The following is a 23,368-nucleotide window of genomic DNA, read 5'->3' on the forward strand; positions in this document are numbered from 1 at the left end:
GGGTCCCCGCTGGTGGGGACATTATTGTATTACGTGTGCTTGTGGATAACCTTAGAGACCTGAAGAGGGTGTTGGATCTCCAGGGGCTGGAGTTATAGGCAGTTGTGATTCTCCAGATGTGGGTGCTGGGAACTGCAGTTTCCTCTATAATAGGAGCAAGAGCAGAGTCATCTCTGCAGCCCTGAGATTGACAGCTTAGTAGGTGAATGGAAACTTTTGGAGGCGGGCCTAGTTAGGGCAAGTTTGCCCTGAAATGCCCACCCACTTCTTTCTCTCTCTTTCTGCTTCCTGCTTGCACTGAGGTAAGCAGCTTTATTCCATCCCGTGCTCGCTCCATGATGTCTGCCTCAGCAAAGGCATAGCAACAAGGGAGCCAAGGGAGTATGGTCTGAAAGCATGAGAAAAACAAACAAACAAACAAACAAACAAACAAACATACATCTCCTTTTCTTCTTTAGTTTGCTTATTTTAAGGCAAGGTCTTATTGAAACTCCCTCTCTACGTAGCTCAGGTTGTCCTCAAACTCATGCCCATCCTCCTGCCTAAGTTTCCAAATGCAGAAATTATAAATGTGAGACACCATGCACAGCGAAACCTTCCCTCTTTTCAGTTGATTTCCTGACGTCTTTCGTCACAGCCACGCAAAGCTGACGAACACAGATACGCAGAAGCCAAGTTTCCCTGGGAGAACAATCGATTACAGGACGCGGAAAAATGCTACTGGGAATGCATCTGTTTTGCATTCCTAACAAGGTTGACTTTCAACTCCCAAGCCTCCTACTTCTGCCTCGAAAGTGCTGGGATTACAGGTGTGCACCACCATGCCTGCCTTCTGCTCTCCCCAACCTTGCTATGTGACAAAAATGACCTTGAACTGTCTCCACCTCTCAAGTGCTAAGATTACGGGCATGTACCACCACCCCATTCATGCAATGCTGGGGATCAAAGCACAGGCTTCATAAGTGCATAAGCTCCTTACCAATTGAGCTACATATTGAATCCTAAACTTTCATTCGCAGCAATTTCCTATTCAGAAAAAAGATTCCTGAAATGCCTTCTTACACAGCAGCCCACACATCGGCTCTGAATTTATGTCTTTCTTATTGGCCCAATAAATGGGAGAAACAGTTGCTAATCACTGGATTTATCATGTGGATATATGACAGCCATTTGTTCATGATGAGATTTATTGCAATAAAATTGACTTGCTCCTGTGTCCTCCTGAATAAGGCAAAGGAGATCTTATAACTCCTCAGTTTTATGTGCTTCCATTGATGTGACACTTCAGTTAATGTGCAGTTGGCTGGTCTCTGAGCTCAGCTCATGAAATAAACAAACAAAGCACTCAAGCCGGTTTCTACTTTTGAGCAAACACCTTCCTTTGCAGAGGGCAGCCTCCTAGGGGAGAGACTTAGGGCTGTATGGATTTTTTTTCTCCAAATTAGACTGAGCAGGGAGACTCATTAAGATTCAGAATGTGAACCAATTCATAAGTCTTAGAAAGTTTCTGAAATTTACAAGATCCAGGAAGCTATACAGTGTACAGTTTCTGAGCAGAGGAGACTCTGGCCCAGTTAGCTACAAATCAGTGAGCTCAAGGATGTAGATTTCATGGATTGTCACTCTTGCTGAGTGGGGCTTTTGGTGATGTAGCTGCCTTTGTGTGGTCCCTTTTACCCCTCACCTGTCCTCTGTATGCAAACACAGTAGACTCATTGGTTTTCCAAGTTTGATTTCTGTGGGACTGTTTCATTGTTCTGTTGCTGGTGTCCAGTTGTGGGGGCATAGATACTTGATGACATCCCGGGCCAGAAAAAGCCACACAGTACTCAAGACAGGCCCCAGAGGCAGGGATTTCTCAAGGACTTTTTCAGTTTCACCCTTTCTTCAGCTGTTATTTCTCCAGGAGGCTCAGCTCAGAGCCCTTCAACATGAGCAGCTAGCCCTCTAATATGTAACCTCTGCCTGCAGGGTAACTCCATGTAGGTCACTGAGAAGCTCCTAGGATTTGGCAAGGCACCATTTGAAAATCACTGGTGATGATGTAGAGTTCGCAGGCTGAGCCTAGCTCAAGAGATTCTCAGTCTGCCCTTTGACTATTATTGTCCTCCTTCCTGCGATGCTGGATCCTGTTACAGTTCTGGTTTGCTTTCTGACGCTTTGACAAGCATCATGAGCAGAAGCAATTTGCGGTAGGAAAGAGTTTATTCTACTCTCCAGATTACAATCCATTATCAAGGGAAGTCAAAGCAGGAGTTCAAGGCGGGAGCCTTGTGGCTGGAACTGAGGCAGAGATTGTAGAAGGATGTTTGCTTGCTGACTTATTTCCTCTGGTTTGCTCAGCTCCATTTCTTAAGACCCACTAACTTAGGGATGGCACCACCAACAAGTATAGGCTGGGCCTCCTGCATTAATTATCAATTAAGAAAATGCCCTGTCAGACATGGCCATAGGCCAGTCTGTGGGAGGCGATGCGTCAGTTGCTTTCCCTTCTTCCCAGGTGTGTCTAGGTTTGTGTGAAGTTGACCCAAAAGTCAACAACTGTTTCTCATCCCTGTGACCAACTGGAGGGAGGAGGGGTTTCTTTTGGCTCACTGTTCAAAGGGTTATGGTCTGTAATGGCAAAGAAGACGTGGCTCTCAGATCTAGTGGCAGGAGCATGGAGCTACTTGCTTGAATCTGAGCATGAAATTGGTGGATCAGGAAGCAGGGAGTAGAGAGGAGATGGGGTCAAGCTACAAACCTCAAGGTGTTTATATCTGCGTGCGAGCATCTATGTATAAGCAGTTAAAGGTAGATTCTGCATTTGAGAAAATATGCGGGACGTAGATAATGTCTTTTTTTTTCTTCTTCCTTTTGGTGAACCAATGGATTTTATTAGGTTTGCTTACAGGAATACAGGTGAGAGGTTATTTATAGAAGTGTGGATATCCGATCAGTGGTTACAGTGAAGGGAATGTTTTGTTTTGTTTTTCGCTTTTTCCTTCCCTCAGCAATGAACTGGTTATACATCTTCAAGAAGGATGAAACCTTGTCAGTCCCTCCAATATCCATGATGGACTGTGGTGGCAGGCCAAGTCAGGTGTAGGTCTCGTGCAGAGATAGCCACCATGACTGAGCGTTGAAAAGTGTAATGGCCAGGACACGCACAGGGGACAGTGCTCCGTGCCATTCTTCCTTTTCCTCTGTCACTTACATTCTTTCTGCCCCCATACACTGCAGACTTGAAAAGAAGTTTTATAGCCGTCCCATCTAAAAGAGTTTGTGTGTGTGTGTGTGTGTGTGTGTGTATGTGTGTGTGTGTGTGTATGTGTGTGTGCATGTGCACACATGCCAGTGCCCGAGGAGGCCAGGAAAGGACATCAGATTCCTTTGTAGCTGGAGTTACGGACAATTAGAAGCTAGCTGAGCTGCTGGGAACTGAACTCTGGTTCTCTGCAAGAGCAGCAAGCACTCCTAACTACAGAGCCCGGCCCCTTAGCGTCTCATTTAGAATTTATTCAACAGTCACTTATTCTTGACAATTTGACCAGCTATGAGCCTTTGCAGTAATCACTGCTCACACGGAAAGAAGCGCCTATTATCAGAGCTGACAGGAGAATAGATGGGTATTTCTTTAAAATACCCTAGAAGATTTTGATGTGTATCTTGGACTGAGAGTAACCAAGCTTATTTCTGACATAATGTAACTGGAAGGAAATTCCTGCTCATGATTAATATTAATTGTGTCTGTCGGCCAGAAGGTCTCTACTCTTGGATATTGGGTTTTTTTTTTGTTGTTGTTCATGGGACTGGGTTAAAGGGTGTCTAAGAGTCCCTTCAGGCCTCATATGCTGCAAGTCTGTGACTCAGGGCAGCTCATGGAGCATATCCTGTGAGCCAGAGGTGACGTCTGGTGGTGACAGTCTTGGCACTTCATTATTGGAGGGAGGTAGGCTCTTCAAAAGCCTTTGCAAAGCCTGTCATCCTCCGGGTGAGATACACCCACGTGTCAGTCAACTTTCCACACTTCTAAGGCCAGTCGAGGTGATAAATGTGCAGGCTTTGAACCATCTGAGGGACGCTTTCCCAGCTGTCAACAGCTAAAGCATATTAGCCGTCAGATTCATGGTGACCCGTAGCACTTGTCAGTCTCAGCAGCTCCTTACCAGTCCAAGAGATTGACAGCCCTGTCTTGTCAGTTTGTCAAGTCGGATGACAATTCTCTACAGATTTGGTTCTGCACCGACAAGGGAGCTGTCGCGGATACCTTGTCGAAGCAGGCAAGCCGGCGGCAAGCCACTGCAGTTTTGTGTAAAGAGAGCAGGGGCAGGTAGACACTCTACATCATTGTTAATGTGAGAACATTTGCAAATTAGAGCTTTGTCGCTTCCTTAGATGTACTCAGCAACCTTGAAACCTCATACGCTGAGATGCAAAGCAGAAGTCTACACCGGGAGCAATGGTCGCAATTCTGCAACCTCTGTTTTGGCTTTTAATTTAATTTTATATTTATTTACTTTGTGTGTGTGTGTGTGTGTGTGTGTGTGTGTGTGTGTGTGTGCAGATGTGTGAGCAGGTGACTGTGGAGTCCAGAAGAAGATGTCAGATTCTTGGCTCTTCTTCCAGAGGACCAGAGCTTAGTTCCCATGATTCATGACTGCCTATAAACCCCAGTAACAGGGGATCCAATTCCCTTTTCTCACTTCTATGGAAATGCATGCGTGAGTACACACACACACACACACACACACACACACACACACACACACCCTAAGACAATATTTACTCCAACCAGGCCACACCTCCTAATAGTGCCACTCTTTATGACCCAAGCGTTCAAACACTGAGAATCTATGGGGGCGATTCCTATTCAAACCACCATACACTCTGTATGTTGTATGGGAAGATTATCTCCTTCCCATGGCAGTGGGTGGAGAGGATGATATTTCTGTTGTGTGAGAAAATTATTTCTCTTCCTCTGATCCCTTTTTTGACTGCCTTCCTCCTTACTAAGAGTTAGCTCTTGACATGTGGCCCCTTCCCTGACTGGGACACTGGACTCAACTGTATAGAAGCAGAAAGCAGAGCTGAGCACACGTGTGCTTCATTGCTCTCTTCTTCCGATGATGGACGTACTACGACTACTTACTTCAAGCTTCTGATGCCCTGACTTCTGACACCAAGGCAGCATGCACAACCATGAACTCAAGTAAGCCCTTTCTCCCTTCAGTTGCTTTGGTCAGAGTATCTTACCACAGCACCAGGACAAGTAAGATAGTGCCTATGGAAGAGATCAAGGGGATGGTAGTGACACTGGCCCAGAGTCCTAAACTCAATGAACTGGAATCAACGGGTATCAACCCTGGAGTCTGTTAAATGAGAAATGGGTTACCTACTCTAGCTTAGCTTTCTGCCCTTTGCTTCCTCGAGTACAACCCACGCATTTCAGGATTTCCAGGGGGATGTACAGTAATAAAGATGGTCCACACATACTTGATACCTGGTATGCTGGGTAGCTTTAATATGAACTTGACACAAGCTAAAGTCACTTGAGTGGAAACCTCAATTAACAAAATGCCTATATAGGATCTGGCTGTAGGTAAACCTGTGGTGCATTTTCTTAATTAGTGATTGATGGAGGAGGGCTTAGCCCACTATGGGAGATCCATTCCTGGGTTGGTGGTCCTGGGTTCTATAAGAAAGCAGTCTGAGCAAGCCATGGGGAGCAGGCCTGTAAGCTGCACCCCTCCACGGCCTCTGCTTCAGTTCCTCCCTCCAGGTTCCTGCCCTACCTTAGTTCCTGTCCTGACTTCCTTCAGTGATGAACTACAATTTGCAAATGTAAGCCAAATTGACCTTTCCTCCCCATTTTGCTTTTGATCATGGTGTTTCATTATAGCAATAGTAACCCTTACTAAGACACCTGGTCAATAGTGCTGTTTCTTATTCTCAAAGAGAATCAATCTTCTGATGTTTCTAGAAGTTACTTCTTGTTTTCCAAGACCAATAATTCTTAAGGCAGAGCCTCTCAGGGCTTCATAGTCTGGCTTTTTCCTCAGTACATCATATGATCTTTGCCATTTCCAGCCGAAATTGCTATGTGGACCTCCAGAAGACTTGACTCTGCAGTCATGGCAACAACATAAACAGAAAGTGGTCCACGGTTGTTGGCTATTCACACCACTCAGGCACCAGGGACCTGGACTCCCTTTGTAAACTTTGTATACTTTGTAAATTTGGTAAACCCTTAAGGCAGGTAAGTGGCTAGGCCCCATCTGGGGAGCTCCAGCAGCCAGTTCCCTCTACCAGCTCTTCCTGTCATAAAGGTGTTTCCAGCCTCTGTAGCTGTTACAGAGATCATGTCCAGCCCCTCATTAGGACCCTCCCCAGATTATGCTAATTTTAGGTGAAACATCTGAACAGGAAAACCCACCAATCCCTGAGCTTCTCCGAGCTCAGGACTTGAAATCCCACCAATCCTCACTCTGGACACCTCTGTCCTAGAAAGCTCCACCCCCTAACAAACCCTATATAAATGTTGTGTCTGTTCAGTTCCCTGCAGAGGCAGCCATTTCTAGATTCATCCTTTCGGCACCTGGACCCTTCCAATAAATCTCTTTTATGAGATTTGCTACCTGATGTGACTCTCTTCTTGGAAGAAGCCAAAAAGCAATGAAGAGAAGAAGGAAAGAAGTGAAGAAGTAGAGCAGGGCTGAGGCTCCTGAGTCCTCAGCTCAGCTGGGGATCCCCTCCCCTCGGAGCTGCAGTGCCTCTCAGAGTTGTGTGGTTTCTGGGCATCCCAGGATACCATCCTTTTTGAGCAGTGGTAATGCTAATGGACCTGTTAATTTTCCCTACTAGCAATGGGAGTGGGGAAATCACAAGATCCTTTCTGGAATTTCAGCCATTTCTTGCTCTTCAGGTCTTGGAATATTTAGAAGGGTTAGAGTCCACGTGAGACTTCCAAAAGCTTCTGAGAGGTCATCCCCTCTGTTAGGATGTCATTACTTTTTGGTGACACTGGTGTCTTTGAGTCCATGATCCTGTGAGTGACTCCCTCGCCCATGCTCCTGGGAGCAATCCTAATGATTGGGATTACCAATGAGTAATGGAACTCATTGGTTCATCTGGTTGAACTTGGATGGAATCTTTCCTCTGGTCCGCATGCCCTATCTTGGATAAATAGAGAGTTCTTCACACATCCCCAAGGGCAAGTCACATAGCAAGGCCATTTCCAAATGTCCCTGTGGTGGAATGGTTATTTTTCTTCCCTAACTAGTAGCAGGTGTTTGGCTGTGTCCATTAAAAGCCATTTCATGTTCATCTCTGACAAACGAGTTTTTTATTTAGTGGTGTAGGATCAATAATGTGGTTCTTCATGCGAACTATTAAAATGGAAAATGTCTGCGGGGCTGACAGTCATAGTATTGATACTTACTGGACAATAAATTACGCCAAACAAAATGGGGGCAACTGGCCTTATAAGTGTGTGTGTGTGTGTGTGTGTGTGTGTGTGTGTGTGTGTGTGTATGTTGGGTTATGTCTGGCTTTGTTATAAGCAGCAGCTGGAGTTTCTCAGGGCATTTGGAAAAGCGGCTGATGGAGCCTGGGCATCTCTCCATGTGGAGTGGGCCTGTGGTCGCTCGGCTGCCCCTGTGTTTCTGGGTTAGTTGAGACCTATTTGGATTAAGCTTCTCTTTGCTCTTTGTGCAGGAGGCCCTGATGGTGAGATTTCTCTCCCAATTATAGAACCTATCTCTTAACGAACTGACCATCTTCCTGCCCTCTGTTTGGTGGCTATCAGTTCCGAGTATTGCATAGAAAGGAATGTTGGGATTTCGGCTTACTATTTCTTAAAAAAATTATTTTCCTTGTATTTTTTGTATTTAAAATATGTTTATAAGCCAGGTGGTGCTGCCGCATACCTTTAATTCTAGCACTCAGGAGGCAGAGGCAGAAGCAGAGGCAGAGGCAGAGGCAGAGGCAGAGGCAGAGGCAGAGGCAGAGGCAGAGGCAGAGGCAGAGGGAGAGGGAGAGGCAGAGGGCAGAGGCAGAGGCAGAGGCAGAGGCAGAGGCAGAGGCAGAGAGGCAGAGGGAGAGGCAGAGAGGCAGAGAGAGAGAGAGGAGAGAGAGAGAGAGGCAGAGGCAGAGAGAGAGAGACAGAGAGAGAGGGAGAGAGGGAGAGGGAGAGAGAGAGAGGGAGAGGGAGAGAGAGAGAGAGAGAGGGAGAGGGAGAGGGAGAGAGAGAGAGGGAGAGAGGCAGAGGCAGAGGGAGAGAGACAGAGGGAGAGAGGCAGAGGCAGAGAGACAGAGGCAGAGGCAGAGGCAGAGGGACAGAGGCAGAGAGGCAGAGGCAGAGAGGCAGAGGCAGAGGGAGATCTCTGTGAGTTCGAGGCTAGCCTGGCCAACAGAGAGAGCTAAGTTCAGGACAGCCAGCTCTATACAGAGCAACCCTGATTTGAAGACATTGTCATCATCATCATCAACAACAAAAGTTTATATGTGTGTGTCTATACGCACGCAGGCATATAGGTGCCTGTAGAAGCTGGAAGAAGGTGTTGCAGGCAGTTCTGAGCCACCAGACTTGGGTGATGGAAACTGAACTCCAGTTCACTGCAGTGCCCACTCCAGGCCTGGTTTTAGCTCTTTAAGAGGACCTTAGGAACCAGAAATTGATATGGCTGTGGCACTGCTCCCAAAGGAGTGAACTTGGGATGGGATCTACTTGGGAAAGCCCCTGGGAAGTAGAATGTTGTGGCACCAACCCAATGACAGTGATTAAGAATAGACACCCTGCAGTGTGTGTTGTATATGCATGTTTGTATGCACATGTGTATAAATGTGTGTGTTGGTGCCCATGCGTGTGTATGTGTGTGGACATAGGAAACCAGGGGAGGACTTTGGTGATCCTCTATCATTCTCTGCCTTGTTTCCTAGAGACAGGGCCTCTCATTCGAGCTGGAGCACAGCATTTTTCATTTATACTCTTAGCCAGAAAACCCCAGGGATCTGCATGTCTTCAGCTCTGCAGATCTGGGCTTGCAGGTGTGTATGACTTCATCCAGCTTTAGACATGGGTAACGGGCATCTGAACACAGGCTGTCATACCTGCGTATCATGTGCTTGTATCCACTGAGCCATCTTTCGAGGTCCCAGTATGGGGACTGGGCATTACTTAGAGGCACCTGTGCAAGATCGAGGCAGGAGATTCCACCATGTAACACAGCTCCCCTTTTTCTGAGGAGATAGGAAGGGGGGAAGGGGGAGGGGCTTATAAGGGCCGAACTGAGAGAAAAGAAGGGAGGGGTCTGCGATTGGGATATAAAGTGAATAAAAAAACTTGTTCTTAAATTTTAAATTTTAGAGAGAGAGAGAGAGAGAGAGAGAGAGAGAGAGAGAGAGAGAGAGAGAGAGAGAGAATGTGTGTAGGTGTATATTCCTGAGTGTAGTTGCCTTTGAAGACACTTGAAGAGAGCATTGGGGTCCGTGGACTTGGGGTGGTTGTGTCGATGGTTACTGCTGCATTTCTGTGCCAGGAACTGAATTCAAGTCCTCTGCACAGCACTAATCTCTGAGCCATCTCTCGTGGCCCCCCAAACTTGCACTTTGCAATGTTCTGTATTTTGAAGTAGTTGTTATCCACATCTGCCAATATTATCATGGAGGGTACATCTTGGTTACAGATGATGCCTGTTGGTGCTAAGGATAAAGCACACACACACACACACACACACACACACACACACACACACACACATGTGCTTTTCTCAAATGTATGTCTGTGCACCACGTGTATACCCAGTGTCCACGAAGGACAGAAGAAGGCACTAGATCCCCTGGAACTTGAGTTGTGGGCTGTTGTGAGCTGCTAATGTGGGTGCTGGGAATCAAACCCAGGTCCTCTGGAAAAATAAATTCTTTTAACTGCTGAGCCACTTCTCCAGGTTTGCAGCACACAAGAAACTTGTTCTCGTCAGCCCCCACACTTGTAGTGGTTTGTTCAACAGCAGTTCATACCAGCCAATGTTAACAAAGAAGATAGGGTTTAGATTAAAGAATAATGTCTGCTAATGGATGGAAGAGAATGAGAAGGCTACAAAACAAAACCGATCATTGAGGATACAGGCTTTTTGCTGCGGTTGCTAAAGACTGACATTTTTGGTATAGGCTTTTATGGGACAATGCTCATTTATAGAACTTTGCAAAACATCGGTGTGATAACTGCCCACCTAGCCTACCTTTAGTGGAATACAGCTTGAACAATCGTTTTTACATTTTTAAAAATCATTTGTGCCCGTATACGTGTATGGGCACACGTGGGCTGTGGCTTGCGTGTGGCAGTCAGAGGCTGACTTGCACAGGTTGGTTTCTCTCCTCTACATTGTGAGACTTGAGGCTCGAACTCAGGATGTCGCACTTGGCAGGGAGCATCTTTCCTTGCCGAGCCATGTGACTAGCACTAGAAGAACTCTCTCTCTCTCTCTCTCTCTCTCTCTCTCTCTCTCTCTCTCTCCTCTCTCTCTCCTCTCTCTCTCTCTCTCTCTCTCTCTGTGTCCTCTCTCTCTCTCTCTCTCTCTCTCTCTCTCCCCCCCTCTCTCTCTCTCTCTCTCTCTCCCTCTCTCTCTCTCTCTCTCTCTCTCTCTCTCTCTCTCTCCTCTCTCTCTCTCTCTCTCCTCTCTCTCTCCTCTCTCCTCTCTCTCCTCTCTCCTCTCTCTCCTCTCTCTCCCCTCTCTCCTCTCTCTCTCTCTCTCTCTCTCTCCTCTCTCTCTCTCTCTCTCTCTCTCTCTCTCTCTCTCTCTCTGTGAATGAGTGTTGGTATGCATGTGCCATGATGTATATCGGAGATCAGAAGACAATCTCAGGCATTTGCCTTCCACATCGTTTGAATCTCCACATGCCAAGTTAATTGGTCTATAAGTGTCTGGAGATTTTGTCTCTGCCTCTCACCTCAAAACCGGAGTGCTGGCATTATTGACACGTACACTACTGCATCCGGCTCTACGTGAGTTCTGGGTGTGGTGCTCAGCTCCTCATGCTTGTCCTACAAGCCCTTCACCCACTTAGACATCACTCCAGGCCACAATTGGAAGGAAGTGAATGAAGCCCAGTGGCACAGGCTGAAGGGGATTCAGCTGTTCTCCCATCACTTGAGAGGCAGAGGCAGGAGCATTGCTACAAGTCTGAGAACAGCCAGCACTGATGTGACCCTGACTCAACAAACAGAACAATGACAGCGAGACAAAACGTAAACTAAAAAACAGGGTGATCTAATACCTCCAGGGATAGTTGCCATGAGGCGCTCCCATCACCCCACGTTCATTACCGCTAGCATCCACGGATTGCTCCTCTACCTTCTGCCCCTCCCAACCTCTACTCCACTGGCAAAACCCAGAGACTCTCCTGCAGAATTGGGCTTAATGTCTCCTATTCATTCCCTAAGTGTTGGCAAGGATAATTGGGAGGTAATTGCATTACTACGCAGTTTGTAGTTAACCTTCTATTTTGGCTTTTAATGTGCGTATCTTTGCTCCAGGAGTACATTAAGGATAATTATAGGCAGTTCCCTGCCAGATCCACGAAGGGCCTTTGCAATGAGTACAACAGCCTACCAGGAAGGATGTCTTAACAGAACTGGGCTTGAACTAGATCCCAGAGGGTAAATGAATGAAAGTCAACTTGACATGAACTTTGGCCAAGTAGAGCTGGGGATAGGAATGAGGTAAAAAGCCTTTCTTTTCTTTTCTTCAATTTTAAAATTATGTTTCCTCTCTCTTTTTCTCTGTCTCTCTGTCTCTGTTTCTCTGTCTCTCTGTCTCTGTCTCTGTCTCTGCCTCTGTCTGTCTCTCTGTCTCTCTGTGTCTCTCTGTGTCTCTCTCTGTCTCCTCTGTCTCTGTCTCTGTCTCTGTCTGTCTCTGTCTCTGTCTCTCTCTCTCTCTCTCTCTCTCTCTCTCTCTCTCTCTCTCTCTCTCTGGGTGCCCAAGGAAGCCAGAATATCATGTTGTATCCCCTGAATCTGGAGTTTTAAGTGGCAGTTAGCTAGCCAAAGTGGATCTTGGGAACTACTGGGAATGAATCTTGTCTTTTTTTTTTTTTTTTTTAAAGAAGACCAAATGCTTTTAATTACAGGACCATCTCTCCAGTCCTCCATCTCCTTCCCCCAATATATCTGAGGCAGAGTCTGTAGTTGTCGAGGCTGGCTTCCAATTCCCTAGGTAGCCAAGGATGAACTCCTGATCATTTCACTTCTATTTCCTGAGTTCTGGATATGTGCTCCTGGTAGAACATTTGCTAGAATTGCCCAGTAAGGTGCTAAGGGTATGGCTCAGAGGTGGACCCCCCTAAGTGGGGGTTCTGAGGATGTGACCGAGTGGTGGAACACTTTTAAAAACAGCCCAATGAAGGACTTTGGGTATGCATGGCTTAATGGTAGACCAACAACTTGGTCAAGATGGAAGATCTGTTGTCGACTGGGGTTCACCCCCACCTAAGACAGGTCTCACTATGTAGCCCAGGCTGGCCTCCATGTCTTTTCTTTTTTTTTTTTTTCCCCGGAGCTGAGGACTGAACCCAGGGCATTGCGCTTGCTGGGCAAGCGCTCTACCACTGAGCTAAATCCCCAACCCCTCCATGTCTTTTAAATAAACTTTTTATTAATTCTTTGAGATCTTTATACAACATATTCTGATCATATTTATATCTTCCTTTAATCCTCCCAGATCTGCCTCCATTTTCTTACCTACATAAGCCCATTCCTCTTGTTTTGTTTTTAAAACTCACTGAACCCAATTTATGCTGCCCAAATAGTTAGACACAGGGACAGCCCCAGAGTTCTGATTGATACAACAGGGGTCTCATGCTTAAAGAATACCCTCTCTCCTAGAAGCTATCAATTATCAATCACACCTCCATTAGGGGCGGAACTTCATACCCACCTACCCTCTCCACATTGAAGTTTTGTCTGTCTTGAGCTTACACTGGTCTTAGGCATTACTGACTCAACCACTGTGAGTTCATAAGTGCATCTGCCCCGTGGCGTCTGGAAAATTCTGTTTCCATGTAGTCATTCACTACCGCTGTTTCTTAGTCCTTCTGTCCCCTCTTCCCTGTCAATGGGCACCTTCATCTTGAGAAGAGGATATGACCTAAATGTACCATTTAGCGATTGCTTTGGCGGCACACACACTAAGATTGGAACAACACAGAGATTAACATGGCCCCTGTGCAAGGATGACACTCATATTCATGAATCTTGCCATATTTTTTTCCCTTAGCCTTGAAGTTATCTCCAATTGATATTCACTTGCAAATGATAAATAAATTTTCTCCAAAGGGAGTCTCACTGGAAAAACAAACAATTCTTAAGGGTAGACCCTATGCCCAGCAACAGATGGCCAACACAAAACAAACTCAATGGCATCTTTGAACATTCTTCGTTTCATAATGTTGAGGCAAGGCCTTTATTTATTTATTTAAAAGCCAAACATTTATTTATTTATTTATTTGTTTGTTTATTTACCATATAGGTCTTTTGTGCATATATTACAGCTTCCGTTTTTGTGTTTTTATAGGATTTCTGTCTGTGAACACATGTGTCTCTCATCTATATGTGTTGCCTGTGCCTTTTCTTTGTCTCTTTTTCATCTGTTTCTTTGTTTTGTCCGATTCTGATTTGGTTTTGTTTTATCTTATTTTAGTGTTATTCCTTAGATGCCCATTTGTTTTTCTAAGGAGAGACAGAAAGGGTTTGGATTTGGATAGGGAGGGACATTGGGAGGAACTGGGAGGACTGGGGGGGGTGGGGAAATTGTAATCAGATTATATTGCATAAAAGATTTTCAATTAAAAAGAGAATTACATTCTTAGCAACATTTTAAATATGATTCATTTTTTTTCAAAACAAAGATCATGGGGTAGTTCAATTAGATTAAAATATAATTAAACTTATAATGTTTTCTAATTGTAGATTTTATTTAATGATCTGTTTTTTGTGTATATTTTTTCAATGATACATATTTAATGTCTTTTCATCACTTTGGCCTATTTATAAAATATTTTCTTTGCTGAGAAAAAATTTCCCATTTAAGGATGAGCATTCCATAGCCTCTTGTTCTTTGCAGGTTGACCAGTTGTGTGTGTCCATGTTAATTGCTGTTTACTACAAGAATAAGCTTCCTTGACAAAGGCTGAGAGAAGCATTAATATGTGGCTATACCACTGAGCCATTTGGAATTGTTTTAATACTATGATCATTTAGCAGAGTAATAGTGGTAACTTCCTCTCTAGCATCTATGACATATCATAGTGCATGGGGTTTTGGCCCCATTAATGATGCCAAATATTGGTTTCATCCTATGGAGCAGTTCTTACATCCAATCAGAAAGTGTGTGGTCACTCCTATAACATCTGTGCCACCATTGTATCAGCAGTCATATCTCTCCAGGCCAGTTGTTATTGGAGCTCACACGGATTCACACCGAGCAAGACGGATGATGACTTTTCTCCTGTAGTAGTGTGCACGGCACCTTCCAGCACGGTGGACGCTAGCCAGTGTGGATCAAGCTTCCAGGTTAGCACCAGCTTTATCTCTCCACGTTCTATGATTCAAGTATATGACATCTTCAGCGATAGGCTCTTATTGTAATATTCTGGAGGGTAGCTGATAGCATCAACAATAGCCTATTGGAGCCCCACTGGCAAACAAGCCCAATGGATGTAACCCATTCCCAGCCCTGGAATTTATCTTATTTGTTCTCCTATGGTGTCTAGTAGAGGCATTGTTACCCTGCTATAGGATAATTCAATTTAAACTCTTTATATGCGTATGTATATATTTTAGGAAACTTCTATAGTAGTAGGTCCCCACATGACTTTTCAAAAGGTCTTTAGTGTTAGTTATCTTGTTTTATGCATTTCTTCCTTTACTCCTTTCTCCCCTCCCCTACCCCATTTAAACTATCTTCTTCTATGACCCCTTTCCCCCTCTTTAGATTGCTGTGTCTTCTACCTTCTCTCTGTTGATAGCCCCCAACCTTCAGTCACAGGTCTTTTACTAGTTATCTGAGTTTCTTCAAGCCCAGACCAGTTGCTTCTTAAAGGCCCTAGAGATATTGATGAAGATTAACGATCTTGCAAATAGGTGTTTAAAATAAATAAAAAAATATGGAAACATAGTTGAGGGGGAAACTACAGCAGGTTAATAAATGAGGTGTTCGAAGGCAAGTGCCTCCAAGATTATTTGAGCAATTAGCGGGAAGCGTCTTGTCACAAACAAAATAAATCTGTAATCAGAAAATAATTTGTAATCAGCTTTGCAAGTCAAATGGCTCTCCCAGTCATCAAAGGCAGCTTGAGAATTAAATGATCCAGTCAAGAATGATACTTTCAGGGGATAAATGGTCAGGATAGATTGTCTAGGCAATTAGTCAATAGTTAGGTGCTGGGCTTTATAAGAAAGCTCTCTAAGTCTGAGCCTGCTTGCGTTGCCAGCTAGCAACGATCCAACAGGGAGGATACTGCAGAAAGTGACCATGCCCCCTTGAAAAAGCTGTCTAACCTCACCAGGATCAGAAAAAATCTCTGTGATGGATGAATTCCTGGAATTCAGCAAATGTACACAAGAAAAACTTTGCAAACCTGCTATAAGGGATTGGGGGTATGGCTTGGTGGTAGAATGTTTGCCTAGGATCCTCCAATGAGGGGTTGGGGTGTGGCTCAGTTCTAGAACACTTACCTAGAATCCTTGTTTCGTGACATCTCACATAGCTGGATAACCCAGACGATGTTTCCTAAGCCTTCTTTAGATGCCGAAAGAACGATAGGAAGAGTAGGAGATAAGACCTGACCATTCTCCAGAAGCTCAGCTCCAGGTGGCCAAGACCTCAGTATACAGAAAAAGGGTTGTTCACCCCCAAGAGCAGACATGTTTTTGACACATTATTTGGATTACTCTTTATGCACAGCTAACAAATGTTTTTAGGTGCCTCCAAGAACATTGTCTTTGTTCTAGTTAGCTTTAACTGTCAACTTTACACAGTCTAAAGTCACCTAATAAAAGGGAGTCTCAACTGAGGAATTGGCTAGACCGTATTGGCCTGTAAACATGTCTGTGGAGAACTGCCTTGACTGTTAATTGATACAGGATGTCCCAGCCCACTGTGGGTGCTTCTGAGGTACATGAGAAAGCCAGGTAATCCTGTACCTGCTTGTGTGACAGCCAGCAGCATTGCCCCAATATTTAGTCTTCAAGCTCCTCCTTGGTTTCTTGCCCAAACTTCCCTCAATGATGGACTATGACCTGGAATTTTAAGCCAAATAAACTCTTTCCTCCTCTAAGTTACTTTTGGTTGTGATATTTGTTAGAGCAACAGAATGGAACAAGAATAGTCTTCAAGCATGCTTTAACGTCTTTGGAGACCAAAATGAAGGTTGGGAGTGGTTTCTGAAGATGAACAGTCACTCAGGGAGACTCCACAGAGAAGCAAGTTATCAATAATTTTCCTAAAGGTGGCTGTTGATCATATTCAGCTCCAAGGAAACAAAGTGAGCGTGCCTCTCTCTATCAGTCCTTCTTCTTTTTCATCTGTAGATAAAACAGACAATGTGAATCAAAGGTAACATCTGAGCTGGGGCTCTGTTCAGGTGATAAAGTGGTTGCTGTGCAAACTTGAGAACTTGAGTTCATGCCCTCGAATCCATGTAAAAAGCTGAACACGGTGATGTGCACTTGTAATCTTACAGCAGGAGAGGTAGAGACAGGAGAATTCCTAGGGATTTGTTGTCAGCCAACCTGGCCTAATGGGCAAGCCCCAAATCTCGAAAGACCTGTCTCAAAATTCAAGGTGGATGGTACCTGAGGAAAGACACCTGAGGTGTTAACCTCTGGTCTCTGCACACAGGCACACACATGCACCCATACTTCATATACACACACACACACACACACACTTCATATACACATGCACCCCAGACAAACACACACACACACACACACACACACACACATACACACACCAAATACACAACCACCCCAGACAAACACACACACACACACACACACACACACACACTTCATATACACATGCACCCCAGACAAACACACACACACACACGCACACTTCATATACACATGCACACACACACACACACACACACACCCGCACACACACACACACACGCACACTTCATATACACATGCACCCCAGACAAACACACACACACACACACACACACACTTCATATACACATGCGCCCCAGACAAACACACACACCACACACACAGACACACACACACACACACTTCATATATACATGCACCCCAGACAAACACACACACACACACACGCTGGGGAAGACAATGTATTCCCAGGATTTCACAGTATGCAGACTAGAGCCAAGATGGTTCTTTAATTGTTTTTAGACTGGTTTATTTTATTTTAAGTGAATGATTGTTTATGTGCATCATGGGAGTGCCTGGTGTCTACCAAAGGTCAGAAAAGGACTTTTGGATACTTTGGAATTGAAGTAATGGGTGGCTGTGATCCACCGTGTGGATGCTGAGAACTGAACCAAGGTCATCTGTAAGAGCACCAAGTACCCTTCCCTGCTGAGTCATCTCCTCAGCCCCCAACCCAAGAATACTTGGAAGGCAGTTCTCAGTATAGCTAGACGATAGACAGCAAGTTGCTACTTGTGCATTCGATAACATTTTTCTCCCCCAATGCCTTATTTAGAATGCTTGCTTAGGCCAAACAGATCCAAGAAATAAAATAGAATTATTTTAATAAAGGTGATGCTGGAATGTGCCCCTGTGATTTAGAAAGCCTATTTCATGGTGTGTATCAGAACAGGAAATAATGAATTTGGAAAGTCTTTGCTCTCTGGCTGAGGCTTTATTAATGATATTAGAATATTAAATATAATGGTCTTTCACATTCATTATCCTCGTGTTTGCTTGGAGGCCTCGTCTTCATAGAAGAACGGTGTCCAAGGCCGTCAATGATTAAGTGGATAAGACTGAGAACGGAAGGCATGATCTCGGGGCTGGCTGTTTGCTTTGGATCTTAGTCGCTACTTGGACGTTCCTTCCTTCATTTATTTCATTTTGAAAGGGTTTGGCTAACATAGTTTACATTTTATTCATTTGACAGGTCAGAATTTATTTTCTACCCCAAGTCAATAAAAGCGAACTCATTCTCTGGTGCATTAGACCTAATTCCTCTCATCTAGCTCCATTTTGGTACTCAAAGCCCATAACCATTTATTATGGACTTCAAAATAATGGGAGAGGAATAGTTTTGAGGTTCACGTCATGGGGGAACAGATTGCTCCATTTCGGTCATTACCCACTTTAGGTATCGAGTGCTCTCACTTTACTCCACATGTAAGAACAAATACGTGTCCATTAAGACAAAACGGGGTGAGGTTCGAGGTTTCAGGTGTGCAGTCCTAGCATTTTGATTGTGGAGGCAGGAGGATTGGGGAGCTTAAGGTTATTTGTGGCTGCATGAAAGATTTCAGGTTAGCCTGGGCTATAGGAGACCCTATCTTAAAACAGCAATAGAACCAGCCATGGCGGCCTGCGGGGCCTCCTACAGGTTTTCTTCAGGGCAAATGATATAAGGCTTGGTACCTTGGTGGGGAAGACAAATATGGAAACAAATACTACGAAGACAGCAAGCAGTTATTTGGCCGTCACCGATGGGTCATTCATACCACCGACATGAATGGCAAAAACACATTCTGGGATTTGGACGGAAGCGTGGTGCCTCCTGAATGACACCACTGGCTTCACCGCATGACTGAGGACCCTCTGACAACAAAACCACCGACTGCTCATAAATTCATCTGGACAAACCGTAAGTTCAGTGTGACTGCCACTCCAGAGCAATACGTTCCTTATTCCACCACTAGAAAGAAGATTCAAGAATGGGTTCCACCTTTGACACCTTACAAGTGACAATAGTGAAGACTGGTCCTAGCACTTCTGGGCTAGTGCAGGACCGGCCTAGCAGTTGACCATGAGCTTGATTAAAGTTGCTTGACCTAAAACAAAACAAAACAAAACAAAAAACAGCAATAGTACCACCACCATCACCACAAACACCACCACCATTACCATCACCATCATCACCACCACCATCACCACCACAACCATCACCATCACCATCATCACCACCACCATTACCACCACCACCACTACCATCACCATCATCACCATCATCACCACCACCACCACCATCACCACCACCATCACCACCACCATCACCATCACCATCACCACCACCATCACCATCACCATCATCACCACCATACCACTATTGCAATTACCACCATCACCATTACCACTAATGTGGCCAGCACCATCAAAACCATCCATGATGAGCATAGTAACTCACAGCTATAATCCCAGGATTAAGGAGGCTGAGGCAGGAAGACTATGAATTTGAGTCAATTTGGGCTACATAGTGGTACTCTATCTCAAATAAAACAAAATAAGACCATACCACCACCACAATAAAATATCCCCCAAAAGCCCCATGGTTGGGTTTTGTCAACTTGACAGAAACCTAGACATATCTAGGAAGAGGGAATCCCAATTGAGAGAATGTCTCCATAAGATTGGCCTGAGAGGCAAGGCTGTTGAGGCACTTTCTTAATTAGTGATTGGTGTTGGAGGGCCCAGCCCACTGTGGGAGGTGCCATCCCTGAGAAAGTGGTCCTGCATGGTGTAAGAAAGCAGGCTGAGCAAGCCATGAGGAGCAAGCCAGTAAGCAGCGCCTTCCATGGCCTCTGCTTCAGTTTCTGCCTCCAAGTTCATGTTTGAGCTTCTGTCCTGACTTCCTTTGATGGTAGGCCATGATGTGGAACTGTAATATAAACTGAAATAAAACTTTTCCTCCTCATGTTGCTTTTGCTCATGGCGATTATGACAGTAATGGAAACTCTAAGACACAAAGCAAAACCAAAAGGACAAGTTTGATAATGTTTCTGTAAGCTGCTGGTAGGTAGGCTTCCAGATCTTTTGTTCTTTGTTATATTTTAGTTAATTCTCTCTCTCCCTCTCTGTGTGCACGTGCACTGACACACATACACGCTTGCTCCTGCCTTAACATGTGTGGGAGTCAGAGGCCAAGTCTTAGGAGATGGATCCACGTGGGTTCCAGGGATTGAACTTAGGTCCTCCGACTTGGTGGCAAGCACTTTTACTCCTTGAACCGTCTCTCTGGATCCATAGTTTTTACCACCTCCCTTTTAAATTATGAGACATGGTATCAAGTGGCCTGGCCTGTCTGCCTGTCGTGCAGGGACTGCAGGGATGCATGGTTCATGATTCTTCACCCAGGCTGGGTTGGGCTTTCCAGGGATGCAGCTGCTCTTTGGGCATCTCTGTTCTTGGAAGTACAATTTTAAGTACCTCAGCAATTGGGACTTGGCTATAATCTCTTATTCGGTCTCTTGTTGGTATGAATAGACACTTATTCATTTTTCTTCAGGAAAAGTCACCACACAAATACAAACAGAAGGAAACATAACCAAATCCAGGAAGATGTCCGCTGGAATGTTCGTTCTCAACCTGTGGGTCATGACCTCTTGGGGAGGTGGGTGTCAAATGACCCTTTCACAGGGGTGACACGTCAGATATCCCCTATATCAGATATTTACATTATGATGAATAACAATAGCAAAATTATAGTTATGAAGTAGCAATAAAATAATTTTATTTCTGGGGGTCACTACAACACGAGGAGCTGTATTCAAGGTTGCAGCATTAGGGAGGTTGAGAACCACTGACATCGAAGTCTCAGCTTCAAGTGACTGAGTACATTGTACAGAGAGGACGCAGAAGTCCCACCTCTCAGTGAGCACTGCATTTACACACTGGAGATAGTGTGGAAGAGGAAAGGGATCGGTGAGGCTAAGGGGAGGGGGGAAAGAGAGGGTGATGGTGGTGAATATAATCAAAATGCATGCATATATGAAAACATAAAGCCATTATTGTGTATAATTAGTATGCGCTAATAAAAGAAACTAAGAAGAAAGCGCTTGCTTCCATTACTCACCCACCACTGACATTTGACTTTTCAGTGGTAAGGTAGAGGAAGTACCTTTGCTGTCTATTTGTCTGTCTGTCTGTCTATCTATGTATCTGTCTGCATCTATGTATCATCTATGTATCTATGTATCTATCTGTCTGTCTGTCTGTATCTATGTATCTATCTATGTATCTATGTATCTATCTGTCTGTCTGCATCTATATATCTATCTATGTATCTATGCATCTGTCTGTCTGTATCTATGTATCTCTATGTATGTATGTATGTACCTTATCTATGTATCTATCATGTATATATGTATATATGTTTGTATGTATGTATCCATCCATCCGTCCATCCATCCATCCGTCTGTCCATCCATCCATCCATCCATCCATCCATCCATCCATCCATCCATCCATCCATCCAGTGTCTGTGTGCCTGTCTTCTATTATCTCTCACATATCATCTGTCTATTGTCTCTATTACCTATCATCTATCTCTCCATCAATCATCTATGATATATATATGCATGTATTCATTATTTATCTACGTATTCACACATCTGTCTTACTAATGTCCACATATGCACTCTGCCGAGCAGAGCAGGGTTCATATTGAGGTCTGTCTCCTCCCCAGCTGGTGCTTTTGCTCCACCACAGGGTTAGCAGCAATTTTCTGAAAAGAGCCCTAGAGCAAATGCATTAGTTGCTATGGTCTCAGTAGCTCCCGCTCAGTGCTGCCCTAGCAGCGCAGAAGCAGCTGTAAGCGGCACATAAACAAATATGTACGGACATCGTCTCGCAAAATATTATTTACCCCGGAAGGCAGGGAACTACAGTCGCAGGCTGAGGATTTGAAAGTCTCTGCTTTGTCCTGTTGTCCATTTCTGAGGATGATTCTAGGTAGAAGAAAGTGTAGGGAGAGATACATATGCACTGTGCATGATGGCTTTGAGCGATGGAAGGTAATTTCATGAGACAGGAGCAGATGGCATTCATGTGAGGTATGGGAATTGAGGGACAGGTAAGTGTTGGAAATGTGATGGGGGATCAAGTTGTATAGATCTAACAGAGTTCTACCATGTAGCCCAGCCTTTTCTAGGCTCTGGGCAAATTTAGCAGAAGAATAAATGAAGGCAGTTTTTGAGATTGGGAGTTTGTTCCAGTGGTAGGCTGTTTGCCGCCCAAGTGCAAAGCCCTGGGTTTAACCCCTGCCCTGACAAATGGACAAACAAATAACATTTAAAAAACCACCCCATGTCTTCAAAACAGGTGGCAATTTGGAAGATAGAGTGAGAGTGAGCAAGTGAGCTGGGGGAGGAGACAGATAGACACAGACAGAGACACAGAGACACAGAGAGACAAACACAGAGAGAGACAGAGACAGAGAGACAGAGAGAGGAACAGAGAAACAGAAAGAAGGACAGAAGAACACAAAGAGAGAGAGAGAGAGAGAGAGAGAGAGAGAGAGAAGGAGGGAGGGAGAGAGAGAGAGCACTTAGGAAGGAAGGAACTGGTACAAATGGAAGATGACTTTTTTTTTCAAGGTTCTATTTATATCTGGGCTTCTGGAAGCTTCCATCCCCTCTTGGAAAGAGGGGTCTGTCTTGCTCCTCAGTTAATCCTTTTTGGAAATTCCCTTCCAGATCCTCCTGGAGGCATGCCTCCTAGCTGATTCCAGATCCAATCAGGCCAACATGATTAATCCTCATAGATGTTATTGGGAGATGGTGTGACTTTTAAGAATTTGAAGTTTGATCCTTTGGAGGGGTTCCTTTAGGAGATATTCCTCTTTCTCTGTTTTTGCTCCCTGGCTGTTGTGAGAAATCTTTGCTGTGTATTCCCATGATGATATCTTCTTGCCACAGGCTTAAGACATTGTGGTCTAATTGACTATGGACTGAAACTCCCATAGCTGTGAGCTAAAATAAATCTTTTCCCCCTGCTTTCCCATTTCCAAGTGTGCATGTGTGTGGGTATTCATGTGGAGGTCCAAGGTTGATACCATAAATCGTCCTCAGTCACCTCTCACCTTATTCAGTGATATGTCTATTTTTGTTAGCTAGCTTCCTCTGTGGATGCCCTGTCTCTGCTTTCCGAGGTTGGAATTACAGGTGAGTGACCATGACCACCTACCATTTACTTGGATCTTGGTGATTTGAACTCTGGTCTTCATGCTTGCTTAGCAAGTGCTAAACAATTGAGTTACCCAACCACATTTTCTGTTTTTAGTGGAATTGTGAAAGCTCCTCTTGTGTATGCATTTGAGTGTTGTATGTGTGTTGGAGAAACTTAAAAAAATCATGTATAGTTTATATTATTTACTTCCAATTCCTTTTTTTCCTTCCAACT

At 44.6% G+C, this 23,368-nt stretch overlaps 1 pseudogene; it reads left to right on the forward strand.

Annotated features, from left to right (window-relative positions):
* The first annotated feature begins 13,144 nt into the window (after positions 1-13,144).
* Positions 13,145-13,244, forward strand: LOC116885984 (annotated as a pseudogene).
* The last annotated feature ends 10,124 nt before the right edge of the window (positions 13,245-23,368 follow it).

The sequence above is a fragment of the Rattus rattus genome, chromosome 16 (genome assembly GCF_011064425.1).
Source record: "Rattus rattus isolate New Zealand chromosome 16, Rrattus_CSIRO_v1, whole genome shotgun sequence".
Classification (NCBI taxonomy): domain Eukaryota; kingdom Metazoa; phylum Chordata; class Mammalia; order Rodentia; family Muridae; genus Rattus; species Rattus rattus.